The sequence below is a fragment of the Myotis yumanensis genome, unplaced genomic scaffold, assembly GCF_028538775.1.
Source record: "Myotis yumanensis isolate MYYU_CA2020_CCGP unplaced genomic scaffold, mMyoYum1.0.hap1 SCAF_3, whole genome shotgun sequence".
NCBI classification, from domain to species: Eukaryota; Metazoa; Chordata; class Mammalia; order Chiroptera; family Vespertilionidae; genus Myotis; species Myotis yumanensis.
In genome coordinates, this window is record NW_027223754.1 from 145,064,663 (window position 1) to 145,083,716 (window position 19,054).

The 19,054-nt window shown below is 44.7% G+C and overlaps 1 protein-coding gene across 1 annotated transcript in view; it reads right to left on the reverse strand.

Annotated features, from left to right (window-relative positions):
* The window catches only part of TPH2 (tryptophan hydroxylase 2), a 97,785-nt gene that overhangs the window by 40,477 nt on the left and 38,254 nt on the right, over positions 1-19,054 (reverse strand). The window lies entirely within an intron of this gene.

Sequence of the window (19,054 nt, forward strand, 5' to 3'; positions counted from 1 at the left end):
GGTAGGGTGGTTATGCGGTTGAAGCAAGCGAATGGTAGTCAAAGACACAAGATTGATGCCCACATAAAACAGATGGCATTACTCAATCAAAAAATCTTGTTCCCACAACTGAAACCACATCCCTACTGGCCAGCCACTTCATAGACACATCAAGTGAAAGGGCAGCCAATTGACATATGTGGACATGATACTAAAAGAAACTCCAAATTCATTCTTTGTCAACTGTGTGCCAAAAGCTTTCTTCTTGCACATAAGCTGGATGTGTGGAGAATAATTTGTGTTGTTTTTTTCTCTAATCACAATGCTTAAGGCAAAGAATTGGGGACCAAGCCTCTCGTTTTACCCATAAAGAAAATAAAAACAGAAAGAAATAAAAGGAAAGATAGCATATATTGAGATCTTACTGTGTGCTGGGTACTGTACGAAATGTTTTTCTATCACATTATTACTTTAACCTTCACTTACAAAGAAGTCTTATTATTCCCACCTAACAAATGGGGAAGCTAAAAGTCAGTAAATGAAAGCATCTTTGCAAGGTCACTCTGTTCATAAAAGACAGAGACAAGATTTGAAATCATCTGCCTTAAAGCTGTGCTCTTTCTGTCCTATCATTCTAACTTGTATTTGTACAGTAAATGAGAAGGGAGGTGGGCCTTAGTTTGTGAGGAGGAGAGTTAAACCAAGTTAGTTAGCACAAGTAAAAATGTAGTCAGTATATCCAAAGTCTCTTGTACAGTGGGGCCTTGACTTACAAGTGTCCCGACTAACGAGTTTTTTGAGATACCAGCTGTCTCTCGGCCGATTTTTTGCATTGAGTTAATAGAGTAATTTGAGTTAACGAGCTCCTTAACGAGCTCCTTAACGAGCTCGGTCTCAGAACGAATTAAACTCGTAAGTCAAGGCCCCACTGTACAACTATTCAGTAGTCTTCAACCCTCCCAATTACTTGAGGAGCCTTTTTAAAGATGCCAGTGAATGGGTCCCACCTAACACCAATTCAGGCCGACTCTTTGGGACCTGAGCCTCTGTATTTTTTTAAATTCTCACCCAAGGATATGTTTTTTATTGACTTTAGAGAGAAATGAATGAAGAGGAAGAGAAAGAGAAACATGGATCAGTTGCCTCCCATACGCACCCCAATGGGGAATCAAACCTGCAACCTAGGTATGTGCCCTGACCGGGAATTGAACCTGCAACCTTTTGGTGTACAGGACAACACTCAAACCAACTGAGCCACACCAGCCAGGCCTGAACATCTACATTTTTTTTTTAATTTTCTGGATGATAATGAGACACAGCCAGAGTGGAGACCCAATTCATAGCTGATGATGCTAGGAGCTCTGCTAGTAAGCTTCAAGCAACTAGTACTTGAAATTGAAGCTGAATGTGAGGATGTACTTTTGAGCCGCCCAAATTTAATTTCACTAGAACCACATCATTAATACTGGAGAATAATGAAAGGAGGTGACAGAAAGGTCACCAGGTAGCTAATTATTCCTTTGTGTGTATTTGATTCAGTTAAATGTCTAATACTTCCATGCTAGGAGTGGACCCCATAGACTCACACCTGTGATCAGTTTTTTAAAAGGTCATGCTGTCTGCACCACTGTTGGAAATAGGACCAAGTGCCCTCCCCCGCCCCCCACCCCACCCCCCCCACCCCCGGATAAATCTGAATTCCCCACTGTAAATACTAAAGCATCCCACTGATCCAGGCAGGAAAATGTGACAACAATAACTCCAAAATTAGACAGATGTCAAACTCCAGGGACATACTGATACTGGTATTAGCTCACGGTATAAATAAGCAAAGTGAGCAGAAACAAAACTAACTTTTGCGGCCAACACATATTAAATGCTTGCTGTGGGTCAGGCACAGAGCTGTGCTCATAATGTGAGCATAGGAGAGGTTGTGCTTACTGCGCTGGTGAATTCTTGGTGCGGTACAGGATTTACTTTTGAGCTCGTTATGTACTTGAGGAAGCTGCTGCAGCAAGCAGCCTTCCATCTACCTAGATCAGTGATGGCGAACCTTTTGAGCTCGGCATGTCAGCATTTTGAAAAACCCGAACTTAACTCTGGTGCCGTGTCACATATAGAAATTTTTTGATATTTGCAACCATAGTAAAACAAAGACTTATATTTTTGATATTTATTTTATATATTTAAATGCCATTTAACAAAGAAAAATCAACCAAGAAAATGAGTTCGCGTGTCACCTCTGACACGCGTGTCATAGGTTCGCCATCACTGACCTAGATCCTAATGGAGTCTAAAGGTAGGAAGGAAAGTGAAAAGCTGGTGATTGGAAAGGAGAGAACAAGGGACATACAAGAGATCCCGAGACATTAAGGAGTTAGTTCTCTGTGGTAGAAAGAGAGCTGTCACCTGGATTTAAAGTTAACGCGCCATTATCAGAAACCTGTAACACACAGCCAATTTAGACATCTTTAATAGCATTACAATGGCAAGGTAATCCAACTATACCTAGAAGAGGAATTATAAACTTGAAAGAAAGAAAAATTATACACAAATTTCGTGCATGGGGCCTCTAGTGTTTCCATAAAAGCTCAAACAGCAAGTCCTAACTTTCCTGACCAGTGAAAGAAAGTTTCCAGTTCTCGCAAGTACCACCACCACTTCTCTACCATAGTGTACTGCATTCTCAATGTTTAAGTTCTATTGTTTCACTGAGAGTGAAAGCCTGGCCCTGGGCAGTGTGGCTCACAGTTTGTAGGAGCATCAACCCTTACACCAAAAGGTCACGAGTTCGATTCCCAGTCAGGCACATGCCTAGGTTTCAGATTCAATTCCTGGCCATGGTTTGGGAAGCAAGATGTCTAACAGAAGCTTTAATGGCACGTGAGGGGAGCCCTCTGCCCCATTAGAAGCAGAAATGATCGCTCAGGACTTTGATCCTCTGTGCCCTCTCTCAGCCCCGTGTCCAGGCGGAGACCCGGCGAAGAACTGCCGCTGGGATCCCCCAGCCAGTGGAGAGGCGGTACGTACAGGAACCAGCTTGTCCTTGAGCCAGGCTGTGAGCACCACATTTTAACACCAGAAAGAAGGTGATTACCTATTCCGACATTAGTGGAACTTTCTCAGAAAGAAACACCAGGTTATTCTCTATCCCAGTGTCTTCTGATAATTTTTGGGGTGTAGACCAAGGAAACTGCAGTGGAAAGATCTTTGATGTTAACTAATAAAAGCAATTCATTAACTTTGAGAAGTTGACATTTTCTTGAATGTCTTTGAGACTGAAGGACTTAGACGCTAGGTTGACAACAACTCTCCGGGGCTGAAAGAGGTTCCAGACTATTGGGAGCCTGAGCGGGGAGACCAAGCCTTCTCTCCAGCCTTCACCTCAGTTCAGTTCCGCTGGGCTGAATCATGCTATTTCACCCTATTTTACAAAGTGCGACAGCTTTCATGTCCTGCAGGTAAAGTAGTTCCCTGCCTCGGTTACGGCATCCACAGCTGGACCCCTGAGTGTCTAATTATGAACAGGTTTCTGATGTGAGTCCACAGCTCTTGCCTTATCTCACCAGATCCTTCTTAAAAGGTCCAATTATTTGGCCATAATTGCACCTGTCAGCACATGCTGCCTCCAATCTCTACATCGGCAAACTTTTTCTCTTTTTAACTCACATTCCTTTGATGTATTTTCGCCTGAATAATGCTTGTCAGAGCCCTTTACACAATAGCGCTCTGTTCACTGAAAATGTAGGGCCTTTCAAAACTGTTAACACTATAAAACATCATGTCTCCTTTGACCAAAAAAAAAAGAAAAGAAAAAGAACGAAAAGCTAGAGCTGATATCAGACACTAAACTTTGGCTGCTCTAAATTGGAATCTTCTCTGATAAGCCCTTCAGAAGGACTCTAAAGCCTGCTGAAATGGGCCTGCAGGGAATCCTTAAGTCATTCTCAGAAAGCTGCCGTCATTTTTGCTGCATCGGGAAACAAGGGTCCTGGTTGTTAAATTCAAAACGAGCCTGGCATTTTTTCCTTCTTATCGCTTTCCAAAGCTGACTCCCCCAGCTACGGAGGATGTGTTGAACACCTTTCAATTCCTGCCGTAAATTAAAACCTTTAAGAAGCCATGAGTGCGCATCCAACATTGGCTGCCAATCCCAAATCTGTGCAACTGTCTTTTAAGCCACATTTCTACAGGTTTTGTTTCTTCTAAATGACACGGAAGCCAACACGTAGCTACGTCACAAAGAGAAAAAAAGGAAGAGGGGTGCAAGGGGTGGGGCGTTCACGGTGATGAAAAGAAAGAAGATGAGCTGGGAGCCAAAATAGGGTACTTTTCTCAGCTGTCACACAACATTTGGTGGGTAAATGCAAGTCATCTGGGATAACACACCCGGATGCATTGGGAAGGGGGTGACTTGGTTTGTTTTCACTGCACTAAGGAGATGATAACAGAAATTCATTTCGTATTGAGAAAAATTTTTTCAGTGTTTGCTTTGGAGCCGTATACAGAGATTCTTTAGCTTAGGCCAGCCATGGGCAAACTACGGCCCATGGGCTGGATCCAGCCGGTTTGAAATGAATAAAACTCAAAAAAAAAAAGACCGTATCCTTTTATGTAATGATGTTTACTTTGAATTTATGTTAGTTCACACAAACACTCCATCCATGCTTTTGTTCCGGCTCTCCGGTCCAGTTTAAGAACCCATTGTGGCCCTCGAGTCAAAAAGTTTGCCCATCCCTGGCTTAGGTTTAAAATACCGCACTATGTAATCCAAGCCAGTTTATAGGCAGCCCTTATGATCATCCCTTCTTTTATCCTTATCACAGTGTAGATAAACACCTATGTGACCCTCTTTTTATGAATCCGAGCACCTGAATACTGCCCCGGAGAAAGTCTTATTTACTTTTTTCCCTTTAGGAATTGTAAGTAAGGCCACTGATGTTACTCTTCTGCACTATAATTCTTTTGAGACTGGCAGAAAATACTATAGTTGTCTTTCTTGAAATTTAGTTCAAGAGCATTTACTGTGTGACTATTATGGACCAGGTACTATGTTAGGAGCTGAGGCTTAACAGGAAATAAGGCATTTCTGAATGTAACTCTTAGCAAAAGTCACCTTATCCTAATATATAAAAAGCCAGGGGCTGTCACGACTGAAACAACCAGACAGATGACCAAACAGCAGGCTGCGTGGGGCGACTGGGCCAGCAGGGGGGTTAGTGAGGGACAACCAAACACTGAACAGCAAGGTGCATGGGACAACCAGGCCAGCAGGGGGGCGCAGTAAGGGGTGACCAGGCCAGCAGAAAGGGCAATTAGGGGCGACCAGGCCAGCAGAGGGGCAGTTGGGGGCAACCAGGCCAGTGGGGGCGGGCAGTTAGGAGTGATCAGGCCAACCGGCAGAGGCAATTAGGAGGGATCAAGCTGGCAGGGGGGGGGGCAGTTAGGGGCGACCATGCAGGCAGACAGGTGAGCAGTTAGAAGCCAGCAGTCCAGGATTGTGAGAAGGATGTCCGACTGCTGGTGTAGGCCCAGTCCCGGGATTGGGCCTAAACTGGCAGTCAGACATCCCCCAAGGGGTCCCAGATTGGAGAGGTTGCAGGCTGGGCTGAGGGGAAACCCCCCCCCCCATGCACAAATTTCGTGCATGGCGCCTCTAGTGTTTCCATAAAAGCTCAAACAGCAAGTCCTAACTTTCCTGACCAGTGAAAGAAAGTTTCCAGTTCTTGCAAGTACCACACACACACACACACACACACACACACACACTAAAAAAAGAAAACATTGCAAGGAAAACTTTCAATGTCTCTAGTTCCCTACCATCTCAGCTATTTCTTATTTCTTAAAGAAATAAGAGACTTTTAATACTCTCCCTGCCCCTCCTAAATTTCACAACATACAGGGTGTCCCCAAAAAATGTATACACACGTAACAGCTGACAGCTCAATTGATGTTTCTTTCTTTTCAGATTTAACCCACTGGAATTAATAATTATTCAAAGTGTGTATACATTTGGGGGGACACCCTGTATTCCCTGTATTAAGGAGGCAATATAACATAATGGTTAAAAGCTAATACCCTGGAGTCAGACTTAAGTCCATCCCTCCCAAGGCAAATGACTCAGAGGTGGCTGTGCAATAGGACCTCCTGCTGAGGACATGGGCACAGCATCTCCTCTATGATGGAAATATTCTGCATCTCTATCGTCCAGTATGGTAGCCACTTGGCAAAGGTGGCTACTGAGCACTTGAAAGGTGGCTAGCACTACTGAGGAACTACATTTATAGTTTTATTTCATTTTAATTAATCATTTTAAATAGCCACTTCTCTACCATAGTGTACTGCATTCTCAAGTATACAGTGGAGACTGTAAGGGTCGCTATCTCCTGGAGTTCTTAAACAGTGTAGTAAGATAATGCATTAAACATAAGCTCCCAACAAGTTATATATTATTCATCATATTACATTCAATTATACTTACACCGAAGTCTACTGTACTGCCCTAAGTTTTGCTCTTTGGGGGGATATTTTATCGCTTAAACAAGAAGCAGTAAACTTCTCTGGGAGAGAGGTCATGCCATGTTCATCTTGTGGTTCCCAGTGCTCAGAAAAGCCTGGCACATCATAGATGCCCAAGGTCTACATTTTGAACTCAACTGAATAGAGCAGTGATGGCAGGGTTCTGCTGCTCCCTATAGAGGTAAAGTGAAACCCAACTATAGTGTTCCTAATTCTCAGTGTCGCACAGGAGTTTGGGCTCTACCTTGGTTTTGCCATCTCCTAGTTGTGTGACCACAGGGAAGACACCTGACTTCTATGGACTTTGGAGTTGCCATCTGTAAAATGGTGACAGTCCCACTGAACGGACAGAATGTGTGTGGGAAATATCAGGTCCCTTTTTCCTTCTCTCTTGTGGTAGCTCCTGTGCCTGTCAATAGATGTCATTCTCTACACAGTAGTGAAGGGGATGAACAGTGGCTACCGCTTCCTTGCCTAAAAAAAAAAAAATCAGCCCTAACCGGTTTGGCTCAGTGGATAGAGTGTCAGCCTGTGGACTGAAAGGTCCCAGGTTCGATTCCGGTCAAGGGCGTGTACCTTGGTTGCGGGCACATCCCCAGTGGGAGGTGTGCAGGAGGCAGCTGATCAATGTTTCTCTCTCATTGACGCTTCTAACTCTGTCTCTCTCCCTTCCTCTCTGTAAAAAATCAATAAAATATATTTTAAAAAATCAATCATTTTGAATTGCTTCTTCTGAACTTGCAATTTAAAAATGCAAATATTCCTGCCCTGGCCGGTTTGGCTCAATGGATAGAGCGTTGGCCTGCAGACTAAAAAGTCCCGGGTTCAATTCCAGTCAAGGGCACGTACCTCGGTTGCTGGCTCCTCCCCAGCCCAGGCCCTGGTCGGGGTGCATGCAGGAGGCAACTAATCTGTTTCTCTCACATCGATGTTTCTCTGTCTTTTCCTCTCTCTTCCACTCTCTCTAAAAATCAATGGAAAAATATCCTCGGGTGGGGGGGTTTTTTAATGCAAATATTCCTGAAAATATTTCTTCCGGTCATCTCTGTCTCCCACATCTGAAGGTAGATAAGTGAGCTCCTCCCCCACAGCGTAACACTGAGGGACTGTGAATTATGACATAGGTGTGGGTGCTTACAAGAGCTAATTTTGGATTACAGGCATCACACAAGGAAGGCAAATCTTTGGAACAGCAGGAAAAAGGAAACCTGCCTTGAATCTGTCAAGAAATAAAAATTTTAAACATTATTTGAAAGCTTTATCCCAAGCCACTCCCAATTAGTCCTAAAAGAACAAAAACAGGACTCCAGCAGGCACGTAGGACACAAATTTGGTTTGAAAAATGCATAGGTTTTTAAAAATGTATAGGGTGTTTGTTTTGTTTTGTTTTTATAGAATGTCCATTGTTAGATTGCTTGGAGCTCTTGAGACAAAAGTCTCTGTAAAAAGTCTTGTTTTTGCTTTTAGGCACTTGGCAAAACTAGACACGATATTATGACTGAAAACAGGAGTCCTGGGCTAGGAACGTGGCTTGTAACTGAGGATGCACTGGAATGTCTGAGGCACATCAGCCGCCACGTGAATTTAGGTGCCAAGTAAGAGTGGACCACCTTGGTATTAATCCAAAGCTTTTCCTCTCCAGAGATCAAAGCGTTCTTTCATCATCTCTCTCGCTGGGAGGTTAAGTGATTTGCTGCCAATCATACAGAGAGCTGATAGAGGGGCCTGGGTCTGGGGGCATGAAGTCCTAGGTCCTTCTGCCCAAGGACGAGGACACAGCAGCCTCCCCTCAGGGTTACTACATGGTAGTGACGCACTTGCCCCTCCTTCTTCCCAGTGAAACAGGAGATGCCCCCTCTTTGTAAATGGGGCAAGTTAACAGGGCCCTGTGAAGGTCAAAGGAGAGGGTATGCTTCTAGCAAGATGAGTAGTTGGACCAAAGACTGGACAGGTCAGCATAGCGCTAGACCACCCCGTGGGCACAGGCAGTCTTTGGGGTTCTGGCAAGGCAGGGCCACTTAAATTAAAGTAAGAAAGTGTCACTTTACTATCTTATACAGAATTGGTAATTAGAAAACCAAGAAAGGAGCTATTTAGCTTCAGCACACATAGGAGTTTTGAGTTTTTCTGTTTAGTACTACTGTGTCAGATATATCAGTGCTTATTCCCACAGATGTGGGCACTACCTCCTAAATTCAAATCCTGACTTTGTCACTTACCAGCTGTGTGACCTTGGGCAAGTTACTTAACCTTTCTTATGGTTTCCTCATCCATAAACAATAATATTATCCACAATAATAATAGTAACAGTTTAAATGGTTGTTATATTGAGTTCATCCACCTATAGCACTTAAAATAGTGCCTAGCACATAATAGTTGATATATGCATGTTTGTTATTAATAGTAAAAAATATATATTGCTGCCTGGCCGGCGTGACTCAGAGGTTGAGTCAGGAGGTCATGAACCAGGAGGCCACGGTTCGATTCCCGGTCAGGGCATATGTCCAGTTTGCAAGCTTGGTCCCTAGTGGGGGATATGCAGGAGACAGCTGATTGATGATTCTCTCTCATCATTGATGTTTCTGTGTTTCTCCCTCTGCCTTCCTCTCTGAAATCAATAAAAATATATTGCTGCTGCTGTTGCTGTTGTTGAAATTATCTAATTTGAAAGATAGAAGAGATGACAGTATTTTTAGGCCTTAGGGCCTTAAACATCTTAACTGACCCTGGGTGTAGCCCCAACCAAACTTCTCCTGAGGGAGAAGATGGCTGTGATACTGGGGTTATGAGTTTGGGGCTAAAATGCAGGAAAGAGAGGCCAGATGGGATTGGCTTTTAGGGAACATGCCATTTTCTGAGAATCGTGGTAGGAATGCTGCTTGCAATCCTGAGCAGCAACAATGAAAGTAGCGCTGTGGAGGGAGCCAGTTGGATGGGCAGGAAGCTTGGCTCGGGCTCGGGTGTCCCACGGGAAGGAGCAGGTTTAAGCTGAACAGAGCTCCTAGGAATGAAGGTTAAAGTCTATGAAGCTCTGGCTTATCTTCCCGGCTCTGCAGTAAGACCTTGCCCAGCCTTGACCTCAGCCAGCCAGGCCTGATTCTAAAAACACCCAGGACAGCCAGGGCTTAAATCAGACAAGTTCACAGACCCAGTCTCAGATGTCAACACGCAGGGAAAGTTGGGAAAGGAAAGATCCTATGTTTTCCTCTCATTATAGACCTAGTGCAAGGCATCTGTTCGATCAACAGAGGAGCAGCTAACCCTTATAAATGTGAAAGCCTGTGTCTTTACCTGCTGATATTGTTACTTAACAAATGAGGACTAAGGTCTGAGCCGCAAGAAAAGGAAGGAAATGGCACCGCCTGCCAGTCTTAGAAGGTCTTCTGTTCTAATGAGCAGGGCTAGGCATAAAACTCGTCTAATTTATTTCAAAAAGAGATGAAAAATAGTGTCAGAAATAATTCACTTTTCTTTTTCTTGTAAAATTGAAACATGGTGGCAATTATAAGAAAAAGCACCTGACTGCAAACCCTTTTTTAAACTTTAAAAGTTATATTTAATAAAGTAACATTAATTGCCCTAAAAACACTAACTGCAGCAAGAAAGGTTTTCCTTGATGCAAAGGCATTTAGTTGCACTATGCAATAAACATTGCCATATTAGTCACTAGTGTCCTGAATTATTTCCTAAGGGTAGACTTAGTTTACTCTTTGGTTTGAAAAGTGACCCACCAGGAATGAGCAGACGATTCGCCCACATCAGATGGGCTGAATAACCAGGCATCCCACTGCAGCCTTGAATTTAGAACTCCTCAATGAAGTAAGTTTATGCTATGTTGAGCCAAGTACACTAGTATTTTTGTTACTAGTATGTTAAGCTCAACATCTGATATGTAAACTGGAATGAATATTTTAAAATGTTTTCATTAAAGCATTTTTAAAAAGGGATTTCTAGTGCAAAATTGCAATAGCTCTTTTGGAAAGACAAATATTGTACTGACTCAACCTCAGAGAATTGATGTCAAAAAGCATATTTTATATTTAAATTCCCAGTTGCTTCTCCCTGAACAACAGATGAGGGGTAAGGGGTTGTGGTATGGATGTATATTTCAACACTGCCTTGGGCAATGTTTTATGTTCCAAAGGGCATCAGTAGAGAATCATAGGCATCTGGTAACCTCTGGTCTCCAACCAGAAATCTAGATCAGAGTGGGTTTGACCTGTATTGAAGAGAACAAGGCTGGAGTTTCCTATATATATATATATATATGTAATACATTAGAAAACAGCGTCTTCTTGTCCTACCCCCTTCATTTCAGAGACCTCAGTCAGTCCATTAAGCTTTGAAGGAAAGCATGAAATTTGGCCCTAGGAAAATATGGTTTCATTAAACTGTGTTTCTAATTAAAGAGCTGCATTGCTAAGATACCACTGACCATCAGGACTCCAGTTATAATTGCAAAGAGTATACCCAAGTACGTGTGCACAATGAACATTCAGTTGGCAACTATTTAACATCCACCTCACACAAAACACAAGTCTGTAGGAACCACAAAGATGAGAGACCACAGATCCCCTAGAAGGAAGTGCCAAGGGAAGAAAAGGCAAATGAACCAAGGCAGAGCTAGGAAGAGTAGGATAAATAGAGCATCTGAAATTCAAAGCATCCCCCTTAGGACCAGAGCTTGGTGTGAGAGGCCAGACCAGGCCCCAACAGACCAGGGAGTGAGAGAAAGAGCCTAGCCTACAACTTGCTTCTCTTCCCAGGATGCCCAAGACTTTCCTAAACTGAAACATCACCACCCTCCAGCAAGAAGCTTCTACAGACAAATGAGGACCATGTTCCCAAACGTCTGATCCACTCTCCTCCCTGAGGGAGGGGCACCCACCCACGTCAGACACGGACAGCACATCCATCCACCTGACAGTCCTGTAGGGACCTGCTCTAATGTTGGGCAGAAGTTGCCAATCTCGTAGAATTACCTCGTGACACAGGATTTTGAATAGTTCAAATATAACTTAGATCGTGTCACAGAGTGGCATTGGCTTTAAAGGTGAGCTTCCCTGCCTTTCGGGTGAGATCATATTCAAGGTTAGTTACCCAAAAGAGAAGAAAATAGACATTTTTTAGCACCATGTAAGGTGTGGTTGGGGGGCTTTCTTTTTTCTTTATCTCCCTCCCTCTCTCCTTCTCTCTCTCTCATTTTAATAAGAGGAGGTGGGGGGAATCTTCCCGTTGCTTTTCCCAACTCTTCTTCAGCTTCACAATGAATAACAACTTTTTCATTCTGAAACTAACTTTATCCCAAAAACAAAATAGATGAGCAAAACAGGTTTCCCGTTGCTGGGCGTGATTTGGAAAGAAGGCTGTTCTCCAAACAGTGGTCCAATAGCTTCAACTGGTATCTACATTTCCACCACTAGAGGTTCGTGATTTTGCCTGAAGACACTGAAGTGCAAAAGTGCCTTATTCATAGAGGGATGTCCAGGATCGATCCCCGAAGTTAGAGTAAAGCTATTGGAGTGAGTGGAGGACACTCACCAATATAGGGCTGTAGCCCTCCAGAAAGAGGCCCGACTGCCACATACTGTGTCCCCAGGACTCCCCACGCTCCTCACTCCACAGATTTCAGGAGGATCTGGGATCTGAGGATATCTCGAACCTGGCACATCCCGGTGGTGGTGCTGCTCATGGCTCCAGCCCACGTTGGACTCAGCTTTTACTTGTTTCTGTATTGCCTTCGCCAGCTGGCCTTGAGCTAATGACAGCCTTAGGAAGGAGACTGACGCATGAACAATCACCATGCAGTGTTGTAAGCACTGAAATAGAAGTAAGGCCAAGTGCTACAGGAATATCTAACTCTGCCTACAAAAGTCTTCACAGAGAAGGTCGAGGCTGCGCTTTAATCCTAGAGAATGAAAGGATTTTACCAGAGTATTCAAGCAGAAGGAGCCACCTGTGCGAGGGATGGAGGCATGAATCAGCAGGCTCGTGGGGATGTTGAGAAGTCAGTGTGGCGGGAGCATAAGGTTTAGAAGAGGCAGAAAGAGAAGCAGAAGACATGGTTTAATGAGATCAGATGTTTTCCCTGTATTAACAGGGAACCAACAGGGTTAAACAAGGGAAAGCTACATTCAGATTTGTGTTTTAGAAGGAAACAATGTCTAGAAATTGCTTCTAAGAGGAAGAAGTGTAATAATCAGCAGACAGCGCAGCAGTGTTAATGTGACCTGTCAGATTTTTTCTTCTAGAACAGTGGTTCTCACTGGGAGCCATGTTGACCCCCAGGGGACATTAGGCAATATCTGGAGACATTTTTGGTTGTCATATCTGCAGGACATCTAGTGGGTAGAAGCCAGAGATGCTGGCAAATATCCTAGGACAGCTCCCCACAGCAAAGAATTGTCTGGCCCAAAATATCAATCGTGCCGAGGTTGGGAAACCATGCCCTAAGGGAAGATGAGGAGGCCAGAGAATGCAATATGGCACAGAGAGGCAAAAAGGAAGCCAGGAGATAATGGGGCTTCTCAAACTTTTGCTCTGCCACTACCCACATGCTGGGTGATGCTCACACACCCATACACCTAGGAACTCTAGATCTTTCCCTCTCATTCCACTGAGTGAGAGGGATGCTATTATTGGAATAACCTTGAATTTGACCCAATTGATTTTTTTTAAGGAAATCATTTGCAAATTTCAATACTCAATTAGTGACAAAGTTGCTTGTGATCACAGCTGATCAAAGCCTGCAGCTATGCAACAGCCAAGTGCAGAACCACTGCCTCGGATGCTGCTTAAAGAGAGAAAGAGCAAGAGGATGTCCCTACTTCCACCAGCAGCAGCACCTTCAATCCAGGGAGAAGCACACAGAAAGCCCCTCCTCCCACCAAGAAAAGCAGGAGTCCCTGACTCTCCAGGACTTCCTCTATTGTCCTCCAGGCCAGAAAACTTTCCCCCAGGAAACCAATCCAACCTGGCATCATTTCTTAAATTCAAGTTCCATCCTCTGGCCAGATTGAGAGAATCCAGAGTCTAAAATGCAAACGCAGGCCAAAGACATGTTTAAAACCCAACGTGTGTTGAAAGCTATGACACCAAAATGCATTCTACACAGACTGAAAGGGAAAAAGAAAAATTCCTCTTTCAGATAATGTCTTTTGTTGCTTTCACTCTCCTTTCTACCTGCATCTCCAAGGGTCAACTTTGTCTCATTAGCGCTGCCTCCACGGCAACAGCTCGGCAATTGAAGGCAGTTGTTTGGAAACAGAGTACAAGCACCAAAGGCATTAGCCAAGCTGCACTTCACAAATTGGAGAATCTGCCCTCTTGTTGGTTTTCAATCGAGGAAATGGGATTTCATTGCAGAACAATGCCTGTGGAAGTGCTTGGGCAGGAAACGGCGCTTCCAGTATACTGTCCCATCGATGCAAACTGTGGCTGCTGAGGCACTTAGGACTTTGCAACACATAAGGATTCAAGGGTCCGGTACTGAGGATTCTGTCTGCGTAGCATGTTTCTGGAAGGATGCCCTGGCAACTGGTGGCAGCTCCTCTAGGGAGGAGCAAGTGGGTGTCAAGGGGGCAGAGGAGAGAAAGAAACTCAGTGTTCATAGTGTGTACCCTTTTGTAGCTTTGAATTCTGAATCATCTACATGGGTTACCTATTCATAAAATAATAATATTTTTTAAAGAATGGTATTTGAGCCCACCAATTCCAAAAAACAGCCCTAACTTAGCAAATCCCAAAACTCTGCTCATCTGTGTCATAGAAGAGGAAAACACTCAAATCTATAGTGAGCGCTTTAAATTTACTTCTGAATTTCAACCAGTATTTCCAGCTGCCAGAAGCTTCTCAGAACATCTGGAGAGCACCTCAAAAACAACATGCCCCAATCCCACTTCCTCCTTTCCCTCTTCCTTCCCTCTTCCCTCCAAGGAGGATCCTCCTCCAATATTCTCAGTCACTATTAGCAATAACTACCCATTTAGCTTCCCAATCCAAAAACTTCAGCATTACCTTAGGGACCCTCCCCTCTGCTCACCCCTATTACAGTCATCCAATATTGTTCATTCCATCTCAGTGATTCTTTGCACACAGGTGCCCTCTTGTCCTACCCCACTGACCCTTTCTAGTTCAACACCTTATAAACTAGATCCTTTCAGTGGAATGTGAGTTCCCTGTCTGTTTTTCCATCCCGTTCATTCTCCATACTTCCCTCCCCGCACACCCCGCTCCCCTCCCCACCACCACCACCAACACCACCTCATTCTTCTCAAACAAGATTATCCAATCATGCCTAAGAACCTTGGATAGCTCCCTCCTGTCTACATAAATAAACCCAAAGGGCCTAGTTTGACAAATAACCATTTACACTGAGGCCTGAAGAAACATTTCATCCCTCATACATAACCTGTGCTCTGGCCTCTCTGGTCTAACGAGCCTCGATCATTTATGCCTCTGCGTGCCTTTACAACTTTGCACTTACTGTTTCCTTGACTTGAAAGTTTTCCCTTCCCTTCACACCCTGCCTTGTCCAAAAAAGAATTTCCTATCTCCCTTTCCAGATCCCCCACCCCCACCCCCACTCAGTTGATACCTCTTGTGAAAAGCCTTTCGGGACAGCTCTCTCCTCTGTGCTCCTCTAAGACTTTGTACACAGCCCATTATAGCCCTCGCCACACTCTCTTATAATTATTTATGCTTCTATCTCCTCTGCCAGAATGTGGGCTGCTTTAAAAAACACCTGCTATATTTTATTCATCGCTGAATCCACTGCACCTCCCTGCTAGCATTGCACATAAATGTTTGCTGAATGAATTGGCTAAAAGTACTTCAATAAAAATGTAACACATTATCCCAAAATTTTATAGACCTCTGTGGCTAAAATCTCATTTCTTTGCCCTCTCACTCGCACACAGACCAATTGGCACGCTATCACTGGTCTCAGGAGGGCCAGGTATTCAAAGGGAACTAACAAAGTGCCTACTATTTGTAAACAGGGCCATTTGTAAACCCTCTGGGCTAGATTTAGAGATTGCCTTTCCAACTCTGACAACACTCCTTTGAGCCCTCACTCCACTCTAAGAAGCATTTCTTTTCCAAGTGTCTGGAGTCCTATAAGTAACCTTTGTTTACCCTGAAAACACTTTCAGGGAAGCTGAAAGGAGCTTTAAAAAAAAAACAATGTAGACTCTGTAGGGACCCACCTGGTCAGTGAGCTCCATGCCCACCTAAAAGGAGGAGGGGACTTCGCAGGCTCAACTCCAATCTCTGCCCACTCCCTCCGCCATCAGCTACTTAACTGCTTAAACCTCCAAGGGCTCTCTGCTCCCAGTGAGACCATGGCAGTCCATTAATCACAAGATTATTGAAGTAAAACAGCATCATAAGTAAAGTGACAACCGCAGTGGCCTGAACAACAGTGGTCGTTTGGATTCCTGGCCCCAATCCCAACATTGGAGAGGGGCCACTCCCGCAAACAAGGAGCAATTCTCAGACACCAGCTGGGTGTCCTACAATTTAACTCCATGCTGACACTATCTACCCAGAGTTAGCGTTGGGTTCCACAGGGTAAAGGCTCAGTCCTACCAGCCTGCCCTCCCCACCCACTTCAGACCCCAGTCACACAAGTCCAGGTTGTCGCTGGTGCTCTAGCCCAACCTGCTTTAGGTTGGAGGCTCCAATAACCACTGCCTTGGGCCTCAGACACCAGTCGTATTGTTACCTATGCTTCTGACTGACTGGCTATAAGCCAGAAATTTCCTTGAACTCCTCCTCAGGTTCGATTAATTTGCTAGAAAAGCTCACAGAACTCAGAGAAACATTTTATTTACTAGATTACTGGTATATTATCTTTTAAAATATGATAAAAAATACAGATAGCATCCAGTTGAAGCAACATGTGGGGCATGTATGTGGGTGGGGTGAAGAGCTTCCCAGAAGCTCTCTGAACACCATCCTGTTGGGTTATTACACAGGTATGACCGGTTAAATCATTGGCCATTGGCAACAGTGTCAACCTCCAAACCCTCTTCACTCCCCGAGGCCAGGAGAGTGGGTCTTAAAGTTCCAACCCTTCAATCAGGGTTGGTTCCCCTGACAACCAGCTTACTTTGTTAGATGACCTAAGGATTTTCCAAAAGCTACCTCATGAATATAACATGTGACATTCTCTCTCTCACGAAGGAAATTTTCAAAGGTTTTAGAAGCTCTGTACTAGAAATGGGGGCAAAGACCAAATATGCATTTCTTACTAGAAATCACATTATTACAAATGGGTAACAAATTAGATTAAAATTAGGATGAGGCACTCATTTGAATGGAGCACAGGGGGGCAGTGACAGCTCCCAACCTCGGTCTTTGCTTTTGCTCTTCTCTCTCCATCTGGAACGTTCCCCATGATACCGTGTGGTCTCTACTCAAATGTCACCTCCCAAGAGGCTGCCCTAATGACTCAATCCAAAAAAGCATCTCACATCACCTGCTTTATTTGTCTTCATAGCATTTTTAGCACATCACCACACTTTTACCTGCTACTATATTATCTACCTAGCTCAGCAATTTTCAACCAGTGTGCCACAAGAATTTTTAAAACATGCAATACCTGACTATTTAGTCAAGGGCACCAACCTCTCTTCCCGTTGATTGTCAACTTTAAAAACTGACGACAGCCAATACAACAATAGCCATTCTCTGTGAACAAATCAAAAAATATACCTATTTTTTGTCATATCAGCAAAAAATATATTTTCTGGTGTGCCGCAGAATTTTAATAATTAGTTTACGTGTGCATGAGGTAGAAAGGGTGGAAAATCGTTGCTCTCTTTACTAGTATATGCTGTCTCCCATCCTTCCAGGAGGGCAGGGACCTTGTCTTGTCCCCAGACTACCCAAGCACATAGTAGTCTTCCAATAAATGTTTGTTGGAAGCACAAAAAGAAGTATAATTCAGAGCACTCGAGTACTTTACACTTTCCAGGAAGCAGTAAGACACAGTTTAACATGTTAAAAGCTAGCATGGTTAAATACATGGAACAGGTGGGTAATAAGGAGAATGAATGACAAATTTTCTGAAGGAGTGATTGTGCACAGGATGGTGAGAGAGTGTTTGCCAGAGAAGACAAACACTGTTCACCTTGAAGGCAGTGGAAATTTCAGAAAGTTCGAGAAAAGGACCTACGGTGTTTTATACTGAGAGACTATACAACGCCATGTGTCATGAGGCCAAGTCATTAACAAGAAGAGGTTCACAGCTTGCCCTCGGGTCCCCATGATAGAGCAGCATAACATCATCACTCGCTTCTCTCTGCACACCTAGCCCACACACTGCACACCTAGCCCACCCACTGCACACCTAGCCCACACACTGCACACCTAGCCCACCCACTGCACACCTAGCCCACACAATGCACACCTAGCCCACACAATGCACACCTAGCCCACCCACTGCACACCTAGCCCACCCACTGCATACCTAGCCCACACACTGCACACCTAGCCCACCCACTGCACACCTAGCCCACCCACTGCACACCTAGCCCACCCACTACACACCTAGCCCACACATTGTACACCTAGCCCACCCACTGCACACCTAGCCCACCCACTACACACCTAGCCCACACACTGTACACCTAGCCCATACACTGCACACCTAGCCCACCCACTACACACCTAGCCCACACACTGTACACCTAGCCCACACACTGCACACCTAGCCCACACACTACACACCTAGCCCACACATTACATACCTAGCCCACCCACTGCACACCTAGCCCACACACTGCACACCTAGCCCACCCACTGCACACCTAGCCCACCCACTGCATACCTATTCCACCCACTACACACCTAGTCCACACACTACACACCTAGCCCACCCACTGCACACCTAGCCCACACACTCGCTTCTCTCTGCACACCTAGCCCACCCACTGCACACCTAGCCCACACACTCACTTCTCTCTGCACACCTAGCCCACCCACTGTCCAGGAGAGATAGGATAAAAGTCCCAAAGACGAATTCCCTTGAGGAAACCTGACAGAGCCCAAGAAGAATCACAAACGCCATATGAATCTAAAGCGGGGTGGGTAGGGCGGAGGAGCGTGCAGAAAACTAGGACAGCAGAGAGAGCATGGCACAGAGTTCTGAGTTTGGGGGTGATGTGAGGACCACAAAGGAGGGGTGAGTGTGAGAGGAGCCTGCTCCTGCAAGAGGCACGCATGTCAACGTTAGCTTTGCCTCTCCTGCCTGTGTCTTCTCATCAGTAAAAGTGGAGATAACAGTACCTACTCCATAGGGTTGCCATGTGGATTAAATGAGTGGATGAGCCCGACTGGTGTGGCTCAGTGGTTGAGCGTCGGCCTATGAACCAGGAGGTCATGCTCGATCCTCAGGGGGACATGCAGGAGGCAGGCGATCAATGATTCTCTCCCATCATTGATGCTTCTATCGCTCTCTCCCTCTCCCTTCCTCTCTGAAATCAATTTAAAAATATACATTTTTTTAAATGAGTTGATGAGAGCAGAGCCTGCAAGGTAGGAATTGTCCCGA